At 38.4% G+C, this 21,928-nt stretch overlaps 1 long non-coding RNA gene across 3 annotated transcripts in view; it reads right to left on the bottom strand.

Annotated features, from left to right (window-relative positions):
- The window catches only part of LOC146005405 (uncharacterized), a 262,625-nt gene that overhangs the window by 147,273 nt on the left and 93,424 nt on the right, over positions 1-21,928 (bottom strand). Inside the window, exon 1 of one of the 3 annotated variants that reach the window (XR_014444020.1) lies at positions 5,837-6,403. The exons of the other annotated variants lie outside the window; for them this stretch is intronic. This is a non-coding gene — a long non-coding RNA (uncharacterized LOC146005405). Of the gene's footprint in view, positions 1-5,836; positions 6,404-21,928 lie in introns of those variants that run through there. 3 annotated transcript variants of the gene reach the window in all.

Genomic DNA, 21,928 nt, shown 5'->3' with positions numbered 1-21,928 from the left:
ATCCCCATCTTCGCAAATTAGCCAAAAGTGGCACAAAAAGCGAAGTAAAATAAAACAATTCAATCAATCAAAAAAAATCGATACACCAGGAGCCAACATAAACGAAGTAAATGATGCTAAGATATAAGAAAAAGCAAAGTAAACAAATAAAAATAGAGAAAAGAGGCGTGAAATAAAAATAAACAAGAAGTTTATTCCCACACGCCGTTAAGTTTTATATTTGACACTCAAAGAAAATACAATGAACAACGTAAGAAATAAGCGTAAAGTTGCACATTCTGACACGAAACTTGCCAAGTACGAGTAAAAATGGAAGCGAGATAGTCCTCTTCCCTCCCTCACATTTACTCGAAAGCATGCATTAACTTAGCGATAACATTTGTCCAATAATTCCTTAGAGAACGAATAGAAAAATGTAATATTTAAATGAAAATGAATCGCGGAATGATTTATTTGCCTTCTTCCTAAACAATGAAATAATATGAATTACTTATAATGAAAATAATGTTATGAATGTTGTAATCAGAAACATACCTCTCCTTCCAATCCATTTATTTAATGCAGCTCGTTCCGCCTGCTTATTTATATTTCGGACAATATTCAACTAATAATGTTTGATTACTAATTTTTTTTATTTTTTTATTTTTTCCAATTACAATATTGGCCAAATTATTGGACTCATTGTAAAAACGAAGAACATCTCATTGTTTTGAAAGTGTTCTAACTAAATATATTTGACGATTGTAGTAACTGTTTATAAGATTAAACTAGGATTTGTCTGCTTCGATACAAACTTGTTTCCTACAATCCTTTCTTTTACTGTGTCCCAACAATAGGTGGCAACACATTTCCTTGCACATTCACAAAAATGCCTGGAACAATACATACATTGTTTGCCGTTTTATTTATGCTATTTGTTTGGTTACAACAAAGGAAATAATATTAATTCTGATTGTTGTAAGGGTGTTCTTTATTTGTATCTCTAGAGAAACATATAATTTCATAAACCACGTGGTTTGAAGTTTAGAAATAAGAGTAATAAAGGAATTGTACACAGGTGATTAAAATATGCTCCAAAGGAGCCAAAGGTAGTCACACGAAGCAGGCGGGGTCCAGGGGGCCCCCCCAGAGCCATGAAAATATTTAATTTCAACGTATAAGAACCTACAAAAATTACGTTGATGCTTTTCCAAATTTTGCATTAATTTCGATTTGTCCTTGCACAAATGAATAGGTTGTTTCTGAAGAGAGGCAGGCTTTAGAAGTCTGCAGTCTGCAATATTAGGCTATTTTAGTTCTATAACCATTGATGCAAGGCTATCAGACGTTCCGATTTAGTCGGGACAGTCCATTCCTTTTTATCCATGTCCCGACATTTTCGCCTCGGCTTGGACACTACTTGATATAATGGAAGAAAGACTCTTGCGCCACTACAGACATTGTACTGATTATGTAGGACTTTCTGTAGAATACTGTGTACATTATTAAAATTGTCTGAACTTTTTATGAGTCAAAAACAGTTGTTTGACACTCGATAAATACGAACCTCTTCATTGCTGAATGGTTTCTTCTATTACAGTGTCACAAATGTTTCACATAATTAGAATAGCGGGGAATTTTCTATACTTTTTACATTATGGAAGAAAATTTCCTCAATGACTGCAATACATAACCAACCATATAAGGGTCATTTAGCTCTCCACCCGCACCGCAAGGTCTGTGATCCCTTTCGCCACCACTGAGCAGAAGGATAAAAAAAATTGTTTTCTTTCTCCGACAGAAGGGTTTTTCTGCAACTGATGTCCATTCTGCCACTCAATGGCTTAAGGTTAATTAATATTATGTATATAGGAGAATCCATTTCACATCACAATCGTTGCTAGATTTTTGGGGCAAAAAATTGCCTGAAGTACTTTTAACATATATTGTTATTTGTACAAAACAGTCAAGAAATTAAGTACATTATTATTTACGAAATTATGTCCATCGAAATTTGTTTTACTGCAACTTTTCTTCATTTCTACTTGTAATTGACTTGAACATAAATACACAGTGGTGTGACCGTACAACAGAACTTTCACAGTGTGCAGAAGACATCAAGGACAAAAAATTCGATGCTACGAGCCGTTGAAAATGGCATTTCTATCCCACATGTATGCATCCCCATTTAATAGCTTCTTGGTTGCCACTGGCATTTATTTTTACTGTCGAATTAGATTCTAAAAGCGAAAATACGCCATAGAAACAATATTACGCCAGCAGACACACTGCCAGGGTAAAGTCACTTAGCCGTTTCCTTCAGATAATTTACTTAAAGGGTTCGCACTGACTCCAAAGTCCTGGACAACTGGAGGAGCCAGGAAAACATGGCTAGGACTGAGGTCATTGAAAACAAATGTTTTTTTTTTTTAAAAAAAATATAAGCTTTCAAAACCTGGAAAAGTCAGGGTAATTTAATCATTTTTGCTTGGCAGAATTTCTAACCGGAAACATGTTTCGTTTTATCTTCCCAACAATCTTCCTTTTTGGGTAATATTGCTTATAAAAAGGTTCTTTCATTTCATTTTTCATTTATTTTCAAAAATGTTCATACTTTCATACTTTATTGGTTTTAGCTGTTTTCAAAAATGTTCGTCAAACGTGATTCATTTGATTAACTTACAAAGTTGAAGTGTAACTCTTATTTTTTTAGCATGTTAAATCATTACACAGTTATGTAAAATACCTGGAAAAGTCAGGGACTTTGCAAAGTGGGCGTGAACCCTCATCTATCAACCCCCCACACACATGTGTTGCTTTTCGTAGGCTATTTGAATTGTTTGCATTATGCACACATGTAGTCTACCCCTATCATACAATTCTTTTTCGCTCTCTGACAGAAACAAATGTCAGTGTCAACTGCAAATATTTGTCACGTGGTTGCATACATAAAGGTTAAAAAATGCTGTTCTTCAACATTTCGTAACAAAATGAGCAAATTTCTCTACCCACCCTCTCCTATACACCCCCCCCCACATATATATATATATATATATTCACACACACTCATATTATATACAGTGTATGATATGAGAGAAAATTTATTTAAAATTAGCCTATAGGTCTGCCCCCGCCCCCTCAAAAAAATCCCGGGTACGGGCCTGACACGAAGTACTGACAGTACTTGCAGTGTGTGTAACAATGCAATGTGTATCACAAAACATTAAATCTGTCAAATTTCTCTACACAAAGTCAGTTAATCTGTTTAATTTTTTCCAACTAACGAGTCCAATAATTTGGTCAATACTGTATTGTCTTCTTAGCATCAATTTCAAAATCTCAATACGCTGAAAAGCAATCAGATTAATTATTGTTTTTAGATGCTTAGGTACAAAAATAACGGATCGTTAGCTAAGTACGTTGAGTGCTTGACTTACGATCCTACCACAGATGACCCAGGTTCGAGTCCTGGCGATGTTGCTTTGTGAGAGTCCTCATCAACCTCATCAAATCATCATTCGTCCTTATTGATGCTATTAATCTAAATATGAGGAAAAGCGACGTAAAATAATAAAGGCACAATACAAATTAAGGATACTTGGAGGTGTAATAATCATATGACTAGCAAAATCAAGTAACAGGATTTGTGATAGTATGAAAACAAAATAAAAATATACAATCATACTCTTATGTACTATAAGTAACTACAATTATTATTTGTGGAACTTAACATGGCATTCTGTAAATGAATTGATAAATATTTGTTTAAGTAAAGACGGAAAAGAATCATATAAAACATTGTGTTAACGTGATCAAGTAATTGAAACTAAAGATTGTAGCGCTTAAGTACATGTATGTGAATACTTCCACAAGTCAAATTAGAGCTCCAAGAAAATATCTTCTGCATTTTCTATAATTCCTAACAATTTCTTGTAATGTAATTAATGTGTGATACTCATAATGGAATGGAATATGCATAGTATGTTAATGGAAATACGATTCCGAACCATTTGGAATAAATAAATAAATTTTGCAATTTATCAGAAAGGTGCAGGAAAGTGCCAACGTTTTCATCATAGCTACTGCAACAGAACAAAAAAATCTCATTATTTTCGTTTTAAATATTGGCAAATTGCACATTCAGAGTTTCAATTAGAGAATTTTGTTAAAAAAATTAGAAACTCAAGTACGTATTTGGAGTTAGGCCACTATGAAATTGAGCAAATTTAATAACAAAAGTGTTTCAGCATGCCTTGTGAAATAGCTTTGATTCTTTAGTATCATAGCACGTGGCAGATTAATATGGTACTAATTTGTAAATGTTGAAGAAGGTTTGGTTTGTCCTTGCAGGTAGCTGATGTTGAAGCTGACTAGAAATAGGTTTCTGCAACTTTCTTCCTTTTGTATTTTCTAAAGCATTTTTCCTGTACTTGTGCATCTGGTTTTTTGATATTGCAGACAAGAGCACAAGTTCAAACTTGAACCACAGTGTTGGCCAGGAAAGATATCAGATATGACAGAATATTCAAAAACTCTGACTATTCATTGTATGTTGCTACAATCAGATAGATAAGGTGCGTAAGGCCGCATTTACACCGAATGTTACCAACAAATATTATCAACTTTTTGTTACCAACACGGTTACCAACTAATGTTGGCAACTAATGTTAGTAACCAGAACACTAGTTTGACTTTATTTTTGTTAATAAGTTTTGTTAACATTTTGGCTGTATGGCCTCAGTTGGCTGCAAGATGTCGAGTTCGGAGGAAGTTGTGCTCTCTCGAAATTTCATTCCAGCCATACTTATTTTGGTTTTTGTCTTTAAATTGTGGACAAGTTTGGTCCCAAAGGAGCTTCTTGCGGTACAATTCAACTAATCAATCTCACTCAAAAGATTTTCCATGATAAATAAATTACAAAACAAAACACACCTCACACGAAACGATGCTTCGCACTTGCTGGCTGGCTGTAGTGTTGTCCACGAGACGAGACTAGACGTCTCGTCTCGTGGAAATGTCGTCTCGTCTCGTGTCTCGTCTCGAAAATATTGGTTTGTCTCGTCTCGTGTCTCTTCTCGAAGGGTTCTCTCTCGTCCCGTCTCGTTTTGTGTCGTCTCGTCCCGTAAAAGTAATGCCCAACAAAAGTTAAAAGTGGGAGACATCACAAAATGTTATTCTCGAAAATAGGCTAAACATTAAATCACTTTGCTCACTGTATATAGTGAGACTAAATTTGATTCCTCAATCATGAGAACATGAGTATTTCAAATAAAGTTTGTTATCAATAGGGATTTTGCACGATAAGATAGCTAAAGTCTGGGCAAATTCGTGTGACGAATTAGGATTTTTGGAGGGGGAATCTTACAGATCTTTTTTCATGTAATAGAAGTTGATTTTGGTTTCCAAAGAAAATGCTATATTCCGAATAAAAAATATTTGCAATTGATTAGTTATTTTGTTTATATTTTTTCGAGACTTTCGAGACGAGACGACACTTTTAACGAACCGTCTCGTCTCGTCTCGAAGTTTAAAAAGTCTGTCCCGTCTCGTGGGCAACACTAGCTGGCTGTCACTGGTGTGATGGTGGCGGGAGGGGAAGCGGGGGAAATGTTACTAACACCGAAAAAGCTCTGTTAACATGTGTTGGTAACAAATGTTGCTAACATTCTTTGATCTTACCGACCTCTTGTGGATAACAAAATTTCTGTTGCTAACACAGGAAATCTGTTGCTAACATGAGATGTTGATAAATTCACAAGCGTTTTATGAAATTCACATGCGTTAGCAACCCCGGTATAAACGCGGCTTAAGACAATAACAGTTAAGGGAATGGTATGAGGAATGAATTCGGACTCACGAATTTGCTCTATGTAGAATCTGGCGTCGTCAATGGGACAGCAGCTTGCGACTCTTCTGGGCTGTTGGAATGGTCCCAATTCAGCATTCTCGTCCAATCCATCCACGTTTTGTTGCTCCTAGCAAGGGTGTTGTCCAACATTTTACTCAGATAAGACGTCTCGATCGAACTGACCTCAAGAACCAGGCTGTAAAACGCACACACGCACTGCCTCACGCATGAACACACAAAGACAATCCTGTTGATTTTAACAAGAGCAGAACTGACACTGATGTGTACAAGAACAGAAAACAGTTCAGAAGTAAAACAGGGGGGGGGGATTTTGTAACCTTCTTCCCAAAAGTGGCAACGGAAGAAGTCAGGTGCGGCTTCTGAGAGGTGGGGGGAGGAAGGCGAGGGGGGTATCGGGTAATCATGAAAGCCCGGGAGTCCATTTTTTTGGGCTTTTGCACGCAAACAAGGCTGCAACAAAACTCTTACACACACGCAACTTTCCGTTCTGGCTATCCTGGGAGGAAATTCCTTCTTGGACGCCTCCGAAAAGCCCAAGAACACCAACAGCACCTGTTTCTACCAAACGAATGCTGGCTGCAGAAAATTCAAGACCGCCGCGTCCGGATCAAAAAGGTAGCTGGTTTTATAACGCCGGGGCTTCGAGGAATCAAATCCAAAAAGACCAAGATTGGAGAAACGAGTCTTCCTGGCCAAGGTCAAGCTGCGGGCCGGACCGGGTCGTTCGATTTGATATCTAATTAGGATCCCTCCAGGAGACGGACAGGAGGAGTAAGCGCCGCACGATTTCGAAACAGGTAAATTGGGGAGGAAAGACTGGTTTTGGCCTCTGCACTAAAAAAAACGAGCTCTCTCTGTCTGCTTGAAGAGTGGTTGATTGAAGGGTGTGAGGGGAAACCCGTTCGTTCTTACGGAATTCTTATCCTCCAGAGCTCCTGGAGCCTGTAAAAAATTGGTTCCAGTCACTCATTAACATTCCGACCGACTGAAGGTCCTTCGGCGTTGTACGAGGGTACAGGAGATAGGATGCAAATATCTACAACATTAAGCTCTCCAAGGCATTAGCAGAATCCAGCATCCAGACAGATTTGTTCCCAGGGATGGTATTTGCATTTGTGTTTTTGTTGCTTAGCTGCGCTCTTCTGTTACTTGGTTGATCGCGACGATGAGGATGGGGCAGAGACTTGAACCCTGGAACTTTGCTGGCGAGATCTAATGTCGAGATGGTTGATTGGTTTATTTAACTTGGCCTTTCTGCCACTTTTGACCAATAGCGAAGATGAAGATGAGTGAAGATATGGTGAAACTGATGAAGGAACAGTGCTTGTCACAACTTTGTTTCAAGTCCACTTTATTTATTTATTGAACTGAAAAGGTACTTATCAAATTACAGAGCCCATATAAAGGATACATAGTGAATACAATTACATATATTTCTGTAATATAGAGATAGAAATTATATATATAAACACCCCCATATATATATATATATATATATATATATATATATATATATATATATATATATATATATATATATATATATACACATATATATACACACACACACCTAATCACATCATTTCATTAGGAAATCATGTGTTTAAGCTTAGGCCATTGTGTTAATAGTGACTTTACTGAGGTCCCTTAGGTTCATAGAAAAGATGTCAATGGTCTTATTCTTGATTAGCAATTTATTGTAACTGGTGCACAGATAGGCTAATCGAACTAGACCCACAGTTTAAAAATGTGACCAGAACCACTTTAAATATTATCCAGTAATCCTACGGAGGGGATCGAGCCCTGGACTCCTTCAGGATCAATGTTTGGAAAGGTATTTTCTCAAAAGGAATTTGAGTTACAGTTACTTTCCTCAAAAGCTAGCTGAGATAGAGTTACTTTTCTCGAAAGCTTGCTGAGATAGAGTTACTTTCCTCAAAAGGAAACTGGGTTACAGTTACTTTCCTCAAAAGGAAACTGAGTTACAGTTACTTTTATCAAATGGTAGCTGAGTTACAGTTACTTTCCTCAAAAGGAAAGTGAGTTACAGTTACTTTCCTCAAAAGGAAACTGGGTTACAGTTACTTTCCTCAAAAGGAAACTGAGTTACAGTTACTTTTATCAAATGGTAGCTGAGTTACAGTTACTTTTATCAAATGGTAGCTGAGTTACAGTTACTTTCCTCAAAAGGAAAGTGAGTTACAGTTACTTTCCTCAAAAGGAAACTGGGTTACAGTTACTTTCCTCAAAAGGAAACTGAGTTACAGTTACTTTTATCAAATGGTAGCTGAGTTACAGTTACTTTTATCAAATGGTAGCTGAGTTACAGTTACTTTTATCAAATGGTAGCTGAGTTACAGTTACTTTTATCAAATGGTAGCTGAGTTACAGTTACTTTCCTCAGAAGGAAACTGAGTTACAGTTGCTTTCCCTAGAAGTAAACTGAGTTACAGTTACTTTCCTCAAAAGGTAGCTTAGTTAGAGCTACTTCTCTCAAGAGCTAGCTGAGTTAGTTACTGTCCTCAAAAGTAACTGAGTAACAGTTACTTTTCTAAAAAGGTAACTGAAGTACGGTTATTTTTATCAAAAGTTAATTGAGTTACAGATAATTTTCTCAAAGTGAAGTAAATTAGAGTTACTTTAAAGTCAAAGACTAGAGCAAATGGGAGAACAATTCCTTCATGCAAAACACGCTACACATGTCTCTGAAAACGCTTCCTCAAAAGTTTCAACACGTTTCCTTGAATTTGCTTCAATATGCAGCCGTTTCACTGGTTATCTTTTCTCAGGGATGATCCACATCCCGGATTTCCACAGCACACATATGAGATTTCAAAATCTTCCACACGGAGTGAGATCAGTTGACTGTAATGTCCACTGCTCGCGGCCCCCTTCTCACACTCCTGGAAACACGTCATCCCAGCCACCGCCATTGGCTCCAGACTTTCCAGACTAACAAACTCTCAGTAATGTACTCTGTAGATATAAAACCTCATCCGAAGTCATCCCCTTATGAGAGAATATCGTTAATTCGCCGCTGTGTGTGACAAGGGTGCCACCTTACAAAATTCAAACATTACACACAAGATTTTGTTAGTTGAACCAAACAAATGAAATTTCCTTCTCGTTTATATGTTTTGGAAGTCTCTGGAAAGATGTCAAAGTCCGCACGTTTGGCAAAAAAAATCCACAAGTGTTTAAAGTTAATTTTCCGAGCAGCCGACCCTTTTTCCGTTCAATTTGAATTTCATTTCTGACGCATTGGATCAGAAAGAGGGAAGGGTGGGAAAGGGCCGACGAATGCGAGAGCCCTTTGAAGGTGTTTTTGTGGGTGAGGGAGCATCCAAAGCCTGGGGAAGGTGAAGGAATTGGGGTGTTGGATACATTGAGATGTTATTGTGCTGTCATTTCACAGACAGAATCTGACCTGATGCGTATGCAGCGGCTGCTGTTAAAAAAAACGCAGCCCCTAACACCAATCAACAGTGTTGCAAATTTTATGAGGACAAAAAGCACTGAAATTGACATTGTATTTATTTCTGTAGTTCTTTGGTGTATGTTAAGTAGACAAGCGTCAGCGTCGTCTCAGCCCTTTCTCGTAATTCGATACGTAACTAAGACAGAGGCGGACGAGAACGAGACAGACCTCTGTAAAATTGAGACGACACGAAACATAGTGTCCGAAATTCTGGGTCTCATTCGATTGATTGAGTTAGTGATTTAAGTCAACTATATGCACAGAAAGGCTAATTGGGACTGGACCTACAGTTTAAAGTGGGATCCGAACCACTATGTGCCTCCACCGGGTATCGAACTCGGGGAACTTTGGTAGACTACAATTTACGATATTTTCGAAACCAAAATTATGTACCATGCTACGAAGCTAATCTTGTCATATGTTTTGTTCGTTGTAATGGCAAAATCAGTGGTAACTGTGAACCTGTGTAGAATTTATTCACCATACGTTGCCAGGAAAGCTTCAAGACCTGTGTAGAAGGTTGCATGCTTTCATCATAAAAATCGTCTTTTCGAAAGTTTGTAGCGTCAGAACGAGGCGTCAAACAGGAAGTTATTTGTCTACCTTTTACGACCTCTATACGCTATGAAAGTGTGCGCATTATTCATCACCATCGTTGCGATCAACTAAAATCGGTAGAAAAGCAACGTAAAATAACCAACGTATAGCAGCCCAAGGTTGGTACAGATTTCAAAATTTCAATTTAAATGTTCATGCGATTTCCTCTACAGTGTCAACCAATACAGCGTTATGATATTACCAATTTTGAGATTTGTTTATTTGATAATACATTTAGTTCAAAGTGGTTACTAGACCCAGGGGTGCCCACAGGGGGCATTCGTGAAGCGCCTGCGTCATGTGAATTTTAGGGTGGGGCGACAACATTTTATAGTTTAGCTACCAATTCTATATATCTTCACACAATAATGAGGGGATCATTTCGTTCGATTTACTTGTTATTGAATTTTAGTTATGGTCATTACGTACAGTTTTTCTACCTACGTGTGAGTGGTCGTGGTGATGGGGTTGAAATGAGACACCACTTCTATGCCTTTAGAATCGGTTTGGAAGGGGGGACTTACTGTGGAAACATTATTCATCTTGAGCCCGATATTTTAAAAGTGGTGCAAAATGACCAAATTAACAATAAATTTGCTGCATCAACTTTGCAATGTCAGAAGTTATATTCATGTGAATGTCCATATTGTAATCATTACCTAAAGTAACCATACATTGTCTTTATCATATCGTTCCGCAAATTTTGTGTGACCAAAATAATTGAAGTATATAAAAAGAGGGCCGGGGGGAATGTTCTACCTTTGGGGGGAGGGATGCGTCATAGACTTTGGGGGGATGGGCATCCCTGTTTAAACCAATGGGAAGAGTTTGGACGCATTAAGCCCTCCATTACGGCTATGACCAGGAATACGCAATGAGATAAGAGTAAATGGAAGCATATGTGCGGATGGGGAATAATATAAGGGTTGGAAACCCTGCTCAAAATATTACCAGGTTACCTGCTATGAAAAAGCCAACATCTTTCTTTCTGGAAGAGGAGTGGAAGTCAACCACCTCCGAAGGAGATCCCCTGCACCGGCATGTCACAAGGTAGGAAGGGTGCCGAGCACAATGATGGGGATGGGGGAGGGGGTCTACAGTCCATGGGCAATGAGAAGGGCAGTAAGTCGAAAAATTTCACGCATGGCTTGGATAAGTCATTCCAAACAACGGTCGGCAGAGGATGGAGAGAGACAAGGAGAAGGGGGGGGGGGGGGACTTGTCCGACACGCCAATAGAAAAGAAAAGGAACAAAACGGTTTGCATGCTGTACCGCTGCTTCTCTTCTTCTTCAGAAACACATGTCCAAGTGCTGTTACTATCAGTTGCAAGTGACAAGAAGGCTGTTTCTCTCTGAGGCAAGTTGCATGCCTCCTTTTGACACCAACATCTGCATAGCGATCCACAAGGCGGGCAGAAGCCGTACATGAACGTCACCAACACAATAAGAAAAGGAGAAAGGGTTTCGATCAATGGTCTTTTCACCATGATATTAGGCCTCCTCATAGTGGTAACGTTGTCGCCTTGTGATAAAGAGTTCCCGGGATCGATATCTGGTGTAGGCACATAGAGGTTCGGACCCCACTTTAAAATGTAGGCCCAGCCCCGATTAGCCTTTCTGTGCACAAAGTGCACTTAAAAAAACAAACTCAGACCATGATGTTTAATAATAGATATATACACTTTTTAAAAAAATCCTAACTTTACAGTGATGACCCACTAATGATTCAGAATTCCTAAGAGAAACTTCCAAATTAGATTGATTGAATTATGTTATTTTACGCCACTTTTGGCTAATCGCGGCGATGAGGTGAGTGGTGATATGATGAAACTGATAAGATATTCAAGTAACATCAGTTTCATGATACTGCCTGTGGAGGACACCGCCTGTAAACAAATGAAGGGCGAAGATGGCTGAAATGTTGCTTTCGTTGTGGTTCTAACATCGATTGTCGTTTTTTTTAACTCTGAAATGTGTAAAAAGTTTAAAATATAGCAACATTTCTAAATGTAGTGTACTGAAGCCTGACCCCCCCAAACCTTCAAATATGGAAACTAAAGTTATTCTGACCACAAATTAAATTATGACAAGTAAAATAAGAATATGAAACTTGTTTGGAAGTAGTAACTGATTTCGTTCCGCCTATATTTTCAAAATATGGCAAATGAAGTCAGTCTGTTATCAAGTTTAAATTATAGTAAGTGGAGTTCTGAGCACAAGTTTAAAATATGAAGACACTCCGTCAAAAAGTTTAAAATATGCCAAGTGTACATTAACTAACAAAATATTTTAAAAATTTTAAATGTAGCAACTGAAGCCGGAAGCCAACAAATTGAAAATATAGTAAGATAATCGGTCTTCCCACAAATTTAAAATATGGCAACTAAAGTTACTCTGCCCAAAGCTTTAAAACAGCAAAAAATAAGTTTGTCAACTAGTTTATAGTATGGCAAATGAAGTCGTTTCGCCTACAAGTTTAAAGCAAGGAAAGTTAAGACGTTCTGTCCACAAATACTACCAGTGATATTAATCTGCCTATAACTTTAAAATATAGCTACTAAAATTTAATCTAACTACATGCTTTTAAAAATGACAAAGATAAACATAAACCTGAACATAAGACGAAGCGTGAATCCAAATTGTTAACGCTGAAGAAGCATGTTTATAGATTCGCAGAAGGGAGAAAAAAATGATGCCACTGGGCTCTGGTGGGTCTGCTTTTAACAGCCTACTCACAAGAACACAGCTGGCCTTGACTGAGAATTAATATTATTCTCTTTCGCTCCCCTTCTTCTGAAGCTCAGGTAGACTTATCAGAGATTTCAATCTAATATCCCTTATGTTACACGCCGTTTCTTCCAGCACAGTTTCGCTATTAAGTCTTCATATTGCGAACGTGTTGTAATTCTCTTCTTCATTCTAGATGTCACTACAACTCTAATCTCAATGTTGTGTATTATTTACTGTGTTTGCGAAGTAATTAGAGTCTGTATTTGTGCAAAAAGTATAAATAAATAGTCCCCACTGCACAAATGCTTTAGATGAAGAGATTTTGAGCATAGAAACGTAAGAGTGTCAGTAATTTGATGACCTGCCGAAGGTAATGACTATCCACCGCAGTGATATATATTTACACATCGTTACCCACCACAACAAGATCCAGATTGTGCAGAACAGAGCGCTACGCATGATTGGGTCCTACCCCATGGACACCCGTATCACCCAGATTCATGATGATCTGCAATATCCAATGATAGAGGAGACGCTCCAAATCGCCAAACAACGCATATGGGCCAAGGTTCGAGCCCACACCAATCCACTGATCAACTCCATCGGGACACTCCGTCCCCGACGGCGTAAGGTACCTCTACCTCGACCATGACAAAGTGAACCACACTCAGATTCTAGGGAACCTAAGTAATCTCTTCATATGGTTTTTAACAAATGTATAATATGTGCACCTGTGCTTGTACTCAAAATTTCGTGTAATGTATCATGATAAATCCTTGTATATCTTGTATGTATTGTTTGTAGTTAGTTGTATATGTTGGGGACATACCCACGACCTGTCTCCTGCGACAGTAGCAGGAAACACTAATGTAACTGTACTTATAAATGTTCCCGTACACATATACCGTATCAATCCCTAAGATTGTATGTTTATTTTATTAAGTCTCTCTGAACGCTTCATGTTGACCAGGGCATTCACTTGTTTTTCTCAGCTGTCTCAAGCCTCTTAGGCATGTTTACAATGCATTGTGTTGTGCCATGCAAACCTCCTGAGCATTCAGGAAACAGGTAATACTTCTGGTTATGGTGTCAGCGGTTTGCATGGTAGCAATTATATTAAACACACGATTCGGCGATTCGGCATTGAGGAAGAGCTCGATGGCCAGGGAATATAGAGGTGAGACAAGCTGGGAGGTGACTGACTTTGGAGATTGAGTGGAGAGAGAGAAGGTGGTCAGCAAGGCAGTAGGTGAGGAGTAGAACAACGCTCTGGTCGACAAATAGGAGAGAAGCTTACAGAGGACTTCGCTATTTTGATTCAGCTAAGAGACTTCAGTTAGACAGGTAATTATCCTACACCCAGCCATGATACAGGTTCAACGGTTCACAAAATCCAACGAGTGACCATTGTCTTTTCAGTAGTTTAATTTCTTTGTGTAATTTGTACCTTTCGCATGCCAAGCGATAACTCGTCATGCTAATGACGAGTGGTCTCATCAAGAGGATGAATGATGAGTAGTTTACATCACCCCATCGATTAACTGGTTCAGATCCCTTCATTCTATAGAATGATACGTGGTCGAGGTGCTGGGATTTTCATTTATTTCTTCATGAACTAAATGAAAATTGAAAGATTAGTTTTTGTAACCAGTTTAGAATTATTTCCCACCCCAAATTTTGACACGTGGTAGAGATACGGGCCTTTTCATTTTTTTTCAGAAAATGAAAAGAGTTGCAGTTAATTTTTAACCAGTTTAAATTCAACCCCACCCCAAATATTGACACTTGGTCAAATCCCACCCCAAAATTTTGCTCATTTATTTAGTCTTTTTAGTATGTCCTTGCCATATTTCATTTTGAAAATACATAGGGTTTAAATTTTAAAATTAATGGGGGGAGAAGAATTTACTTGTGCCATGATAGATGTCGAGCTTTCACCTTGCTGATGAACTCGACGAAACATTAGATCAATTATTAGATATAGCACGAGGAACTACAAGTTTTAATTTAGATGTCAGCGGTCCAGCTGCAAGTTCCACCCCCAAGTTTAAACGTAGCCCAATCTTAACTAGACGCCTTCAGCGACAATTATTGGAAAAACAGAAATGTGAACAGCAATTAGAGCAACAAGATCAGGATATTAGAGATTTAGACCAAACACAATTCGCAACGATGGCTCAGTCGCAGTTTGTTCCCCCAACTATTTTAGAGGGTATCCCATTTCAGGGGATAGCCGGGGAAGATGTTTCAAAATTTTTAGATAAAGTGGATAGCCTTGCCATATTAAATGGATGGAACAATGCCCGTAAGCAGGAATTATTTCCAGCCCTTCTGGCCGGGCCAGCGTTACGATGGTACCAGACCTGGAAAGATGGTACAGAAAATCAAGAAGTTTCTTACGAGGAGATACGGCAAAAATTTAAAGACGAATTTACAGGGTCCTTGGATCAACTCCAGATCGAGGAACAAATTCGATATAGATTACACAAGGAAACTGAGCCAGTTACGAATTATGTTCGGGACAAACAATTACTTCTACTCAAGGCAGACCCCAAAATGAGTGTTCAACAACAGATCAAACAGATCATATTAGGATTACAGGTGGATTACATGAAAGATATCCACCATAAAGAGTATGAGTCCGTGCATGGGTTACTTAAGGATTTAAAATCCTTTGAAAAACTTCAGTTCTTGATGAGGCAGCGCAAGCTGAAAGAACTGAGGTACGAAGATCAAAGGGATAGTTTATTCTCTCCTTTGCATAATACACCAACTTTTCCGCAACAGCAGCAGATTTTACTGCAGAGTAACAATCTGGCTGCTGCTGAGTCTGCGCAATCGCGACCCACTTCAGACATTGAGGCAAAATTCAAAGCCTTGCAAAAAGAGGTTGAGCAATTAAAATTATCTAATAATCCTCAAAATACCAAAGCTCAAGTCCAGGCTCAGGAAACTGGTCTGGAAGCGAGATTAGCCAGTCTCACTTTGAGATTGGATAGCATGGAGGATCAAAAACAAAACCCTGGCACCGACTCATCTACTCCAAAACAATTTAGAGAACCTTATTATAGGGATAGCTATCAGTCAGGTAATAATTATAGAGGCTCCTATCGGGGTAACAATAATAGACGACAGTACAATAGGGGGTACAGGAATGGACGCAATAATAATGGTAACAACTCAGATCGCAATAGGCGATATGGCAATACCCAACAATGGCGAGGACGTGGAAACTTCCGTGGACAGAACTCGCGGGGTTCCTCGTCTTCAGCAGGGCGAGGCCAGGAAAACAGGGAAGAGCAACGGGGGAGACCACGCTGCTCTATTTGTAATTACCCTAATCACACAGCAGCCACTTGTTTTCAGAACACGGAGGCTTTAAACGAACAGTGACTGCCCATAGAAGAGACGTATGCGCAGATTTCGTTGGCAAACAAATATCAGTCTCTACTTTCCCCTATGAGGAATTAATTTATATTAACGCAGTGTTAGGGGGACAACGTCAGAGGTTTCTTGTGGATTCCGGAAGCCAAGTATCAGTCACCAGTGATCGAGGTATTCCTACAACTGCCAAACGTTTTAAAATTCATACGGCCATAAGGGGAGTAGCAAAAGAACAAATTGAAATTAAAGAGATTGTCCTATTAACATTTGCAATAAACGGCCGTAATTTTACCCATCCTTTTCGGATGATTCCAAATTTTGAACATGGGACAATCCTAGGAAATGATTTTTTAAGAGCTCATAAGGCAAACTTGGATTTTGATCAAAATCGACTCACATTGAGGAGATTTGGTACTCCTCCGCGGAACCAGTTAAGGACGGAACACAGAAAAACCTTTGACGTTTCCATAAAAATTGCTAGTCTGATCAGGGATCTATATGTGCCGGAATTTGTAACTTCCAGACAAATTAGAATCAAACCTAGATCTCATTTGTGTATTCCTGTCAAATTGACAAATTCTAGTAATCAAAATTTAACTTATTTGGAACCAGATTTACAGTTTCAAATGGACACAGGCTTAATGGTGCCTCGAGCCATTGTAAATCCGGAGTCATTTTTAATTTGGATTACTAATCCAAATTCTTACAAAATTAAAATTAGGAAAGGGGCACGCTTAGGTACCGCAGAGGCATGGCAAAATCCAGTACCAGCTTCACGTCATACTACAGATGACGGAGGACCTAACGTTATGGTGACCAAGGAAACTGGCACCGTGACAAAACCAGTGCACGACATTACTAAATTTGACATTAATCCCGCATTGGAACCCGATCAGAAGTTGCAACTTAGACAATTATTAGAGAAGTATGTAGATGTATTTTCTTGGTCTGAGCAAGACATTGGTTGTGCCACTAATTATACGCATCGTATAAAGTTAAAGGACGATTCGGAATTTCACGTCCCAGCTTACCCTATACCAGTTCACCTGCGTAAGGAAATTAATCAGCAAATTGACAACTTGCTAGAAGCAGGGGTCATCAGTCCTACAACATCACCCTACAATTCACCAGTTTTTCTTGTTAAGAAGAAATCAGGAGCTTATCGCATGGTGCAAGATTTTCGATTGCTGAATGCCAGGTCCGTTTTCGACGCAGTTTCAATTGGAAACATTTCAGAGATATTGCACAATATGGCCGGTAAGAGCTACTACTGTAGTGCTGATTTGAAACAAGGGTTTTTTCAAATTCCATTAGCGGAAGAATCGAAAAAGTACACTGCTTTTACTATACCAGCCAGGGGACAATTTGCGATGAATTTTACACCTATGGGACATGTGACTTCTCCTGCGGCAATGACCCGATGTGTTCAGCTCGCTACAGCGGGTATGAATGACAATAATTTTGCCTTTTATATCGATGACATGTTTGTTTTTGCCAATACATTTAAGGATATGTTGGTGAATTTGGAGAAAATGTTTCAATGTTTACGATCTGCCGGATTGAAACTGGCTGTACCTAAATGTTCATTTGGATACTATGAGACAATTGCCTTGGGCCACAATGTGGGCAAATATGGCTATCGTATAAGCGATAGAATACTGTCATCCATTAAGAATTATAAGGTTCCCACCACCACGAAGAAGGTTAAAATGTTTTTAGGTCTTTGCAGCTACGTGAGGAAATATGTCAAGAATTTTTCTGATATTGCATCGCCATTACAGGGTTTAATTCGTAAGGGCAAGAAATTTACATGGGGTCCTGAACAACAATCAGCATTTGAGAAATTAAAGGAAGCTCTAATTACTGCACCTGTTTTGTTACCGTACGATCCAGCCAAGAACACCAAGGTTTTCACCGATGCTTCATCTCATGCGGTCAGTGGCGTATTAATGCAGCCCAATGCAGAAGGAGAGTACTTGCCATGTGCGTACTGCAGTAGAACATTGACGGACACTGAAAAAAGATTGAGTGTTATTGAACAAGAACTAACGGCAATTTTATATGCTTTCAAATCATTTAAATTTTATCTTGTTGGGCGCCATTTTGATTTATATACGGACAATAAAGCTATTACGTACATTAGGACATCCCGTAATTTGAGCTCAAAGCTTCTTCGATGGAGCAACCTTTTGGAGGATTTTTCATTCACTCCTATCCATGTTAAAACTACGGAGAACATCGCCGATCCCCTCAGCAGAGAATGTGGAGAAAACGTAGAGGATGGCAACACTGAAGAGGACATTCCCGAACCCAGGACACTTACTTTATTTGATGCAACCACAGATGTCGCGGAACATCAGAGACAGGATTCATTTTTTGGCCCAATTATTAAAGTTTTGGAGGACCCAGACAGGGATGATGGAACATTACCTTTATACATCCAGAGGCAGGTCTATCATCATGTGTTGGAAGATGGATTATTATATAGACAGCAGAAATTAGGAGCTACTACCAAGAAATTATTATGCATTCCAATGACGTTACGTGATTCTGTGATTGAGACACTCCACGCTTCACCCATAGGAGGTTCTCATCTTGGATTTACTAAATGTTACAACGTTGCATTACCACGAATTTATTTTCCAAATATGAAGTTATTTATACAGAGGAAAATTAGGGAATGTATTACATGCCAGCAGAATAAACGTCGTCCAGGTCTACCAGCAGGAGAACTGTGCACTTTTCCCGCACAGAAGCCATTTCAGCGGATTTGCCTGGACTTTTCAGGTCCATATGCTCCTTCATCCAATCTTCGTCATCGATACATAATCGCTGCAACAGATTTTGGGACGCGCTATTTAATAGCCAAACCAGTTGCAGATTGTACGGCCAGTACAGCAGCTGAATTTGTGTATGAGGAAATAGTGTTACGCTACGGAACCCCGCAGGATATCTACACCGATCGCGGATCAGCATTTAAATCTAAGCTTTTCCAGGAACTTGGCAATAAATTGGGAATCACCATCAAGTTTTCACCAGTCGGTCTACATAACTCTATAGGTCTTTCTGAACGGAACCACGGAGTACTGCAAAGTATAATGAAGTGTTATGTTAATTCAAAACACACTGATTGGGTCCAATATTTACAGCCAAGTGTATTCAGTTATAACACTACGAGGAATCAGAATTTGCGGTATAGCCCATTCTTTTTAGTACATGGATTCCAACCTACTTTGCCCTGGGAGCTTGCATTACACACACCAAGCTGTGAAAATGTGGAGAATGATGTACGGTTCCGAGTATTGGAAAAAGCAAGAACCAATGCTACGGATAACTTAGCGAAGCGACATGTTGAAGTAAAGAAGTATTATGATCGAAAGAGGAATCAGATCAAATTTCAACCAGGTGATAAAGTATTAATTTTTGACAGCACCCAGAAAATTGGAACCGCACGGTGCTTTTCAGGTATTTATAAAGGCCCAGCTACAGTTATCCGAGAAGAGAATCCTAACACATACCTGGTGGAATTCCAAAACAAGCGCGGAAAGACAGTAGTGGACTCTATTGCCGTCCAGAGACTCAAAAATACTATGCGCCAGATGACGGTGAAGGCGAAGAGAATTTGGCAGGTGAAGATGAAGAGCATCAAGAGGACAACGCGGACTCACACATGGATAATGGTCACTAAAATTGAAAATTTATATAAGTAACAGGTTTAACATTTTAATTTCACTTGCATGACATAATAATAATAATAATTTATCATAGAATAGCACTAATAATATTAAAGATTAAAAGCAGACTTATTATTTAATAATGTGCTTTAGGCACAAAAGTTTTTTGCAGTATGTAATAATACCAGCTCAGCGAATACATCACTAGACTTTTATAGTTACTCTTCAGAAGAAGGTAGATGATTTATATTAGCAAAGTTTATTTTAAGCGCCAATTATGAGAATATTTATATTATATGAATATGTAGACGTCGACGTCAAGATTTTTTTTGCGCTCCAATAACAAGTATTTTCCTTCGGATATTGGATAGCTACCGATAATCCTGGAAATCCATTCTGCCATCGCAGAATGATTTTGAGTAAACCACAACGGTTTTAGTTTCTAACTTTGCCACAATAATATGCTAAGCATATTTTAGAATGAGTTGAGAGAATTAAAGATTCTTCAAGTTTTAGTGATGTTAGTATTTTAATGCATTTAAAGATCGCATAAATAATAATTATTATTTTATTTCAGGTAGTCAGGAGTAAATCAGACTCAATTTTTCCTTTACCTTGTACCTCAGTACGGTTCGATTGATTTTAAGTATTTAAATATAAAGTTAACACCTGAAATTAAATAAGATAAGTTAAACAGTGCTAATAAATTTAAAGGATAAATAAATTATATCAAATAAATAAGTTACGCAGATAAATTGAGCCTAGAGTCAGAAATAATTAAAAGCTGAGTTAAAATATCTACTAATTTAGACTAGGCAGGCTTAAAGGACGTGTTAGCTTTGAAGAAGTGTTTGTTTTGATTGCCTAAGCAACATGAAAATCATTGCGATTTTAGTTATTTTAAACGGATTATTTCCACACGTAAAAGCTTCTAATTTTATTTATCTGTTGAACAAGTCCTTTGACTACCCTTATAATATAATTACAATTTTATTATTAACAACATTTATTATTAGTATTTTTATAATTTTCATAATCTGTTATTTTCAATGTCAACGCAAGAAACCTATTACTTATGACCATGAGTGTACCAACGAATTACCGTTAAGCAAACTTAATTCACCGTCCATTGATCAGATTTACGATGATGTTGCACCGATTGTTGAAGTGGTACCATTAAAAACGAGTCACCCGCCAATTCCCCCACCCCTGCCTCAGTCCATTATTATTCAACCTAGGGTACAACAAGAAGTTCAGGATGTATCCAGAAATATTTTAGTCACTAAAGACGACAGTATAGATTTGCCGAAGAATATTTTATCCGTTAAAGATAGATTTCAGAAATTTGCCGTAAGCAAGGGTCCTAATTTTGTTCAAAACAGTCGCAAAATGGAAAGCGAATTGCCTATTTCACCCTGTGTTCAGCCAGTTGTAAAAGTTAAAGAATTATTTGCGAATCAGTTACCAGTAAAAGTCGAGAAAGTTTCAAATGTTACTTTAAAAGCAGAAAGTAAGCCAAATTTTCAGGTTCCCGAACCTGTTGTATCGTTCACAGACCATATTTTTTACGACTTCACGTTCGCCTAGAATTTTTATATTAATTACGATTCAAATTTTAAGTATAATTCATTTTTTACGTTTGATTGTACCTTATGCAAGGTTTATTAGTCATTTAGTTTCCTAGCAGCTTTCCAAGTTTTGTTATTGTACGAGCACGGAAGTGTTCAAGTAAACACACTGTCGCAAGCGCAATGATATTTTTTCCTTTCCATCCTGCCTATGACGTAATTTTCAAAAGTCCTTGACTTCCATTTCGATTCTCGCAGCGCTTACTAGACTTTGTTCGTAGTAAGTTAAAGTTTTGTATACATTCACGCGTCACTTAGCGCGTCAGCGAATCATCGCCCTTCATTTTCCTCCTCCGCATGTTGGTTTGTCACGTTTGCTTGTTATTCAAAGCAACGATTTTTTCGTTCGCTATCCCGAACGGATCCCGAACGTACCCGAAGATGTCGACCGAAAACGCCGACAAGCGAGCCTACGATTTTCTTCGCTGTAGAGAAATTAGTTCAGTCCTTCCAAGCGACCACGAAAATGCAACTTTGCAGGAACTTTGTCAGCGAATTCCTTTCTCCGCACTGTAGCTCTCTCCCGAGTACTTTGAACACGCTGAAAGCTCAGAAAACACTTAGCATGGAGATTACAACAACCAGTGG

Source organism: Lepisma saccharinum, chromosome 23, assembly GCF_977018435.1.
Source record: "Lepisma saccharinum chromosome 23, izLepSacc3.1, whole genome shotgun sequence".
Classification (NCBI taxonomy): domain Eukaryota; kingdom Metazoa; phylum Arthropoda; class Insecta; order Zygentoma; family Lepismatidae; genus Lepisma; species Lepisma saccharinum.
This window is presented reverse-complemented; position numbering and strand designations above follow the sequence as displayed.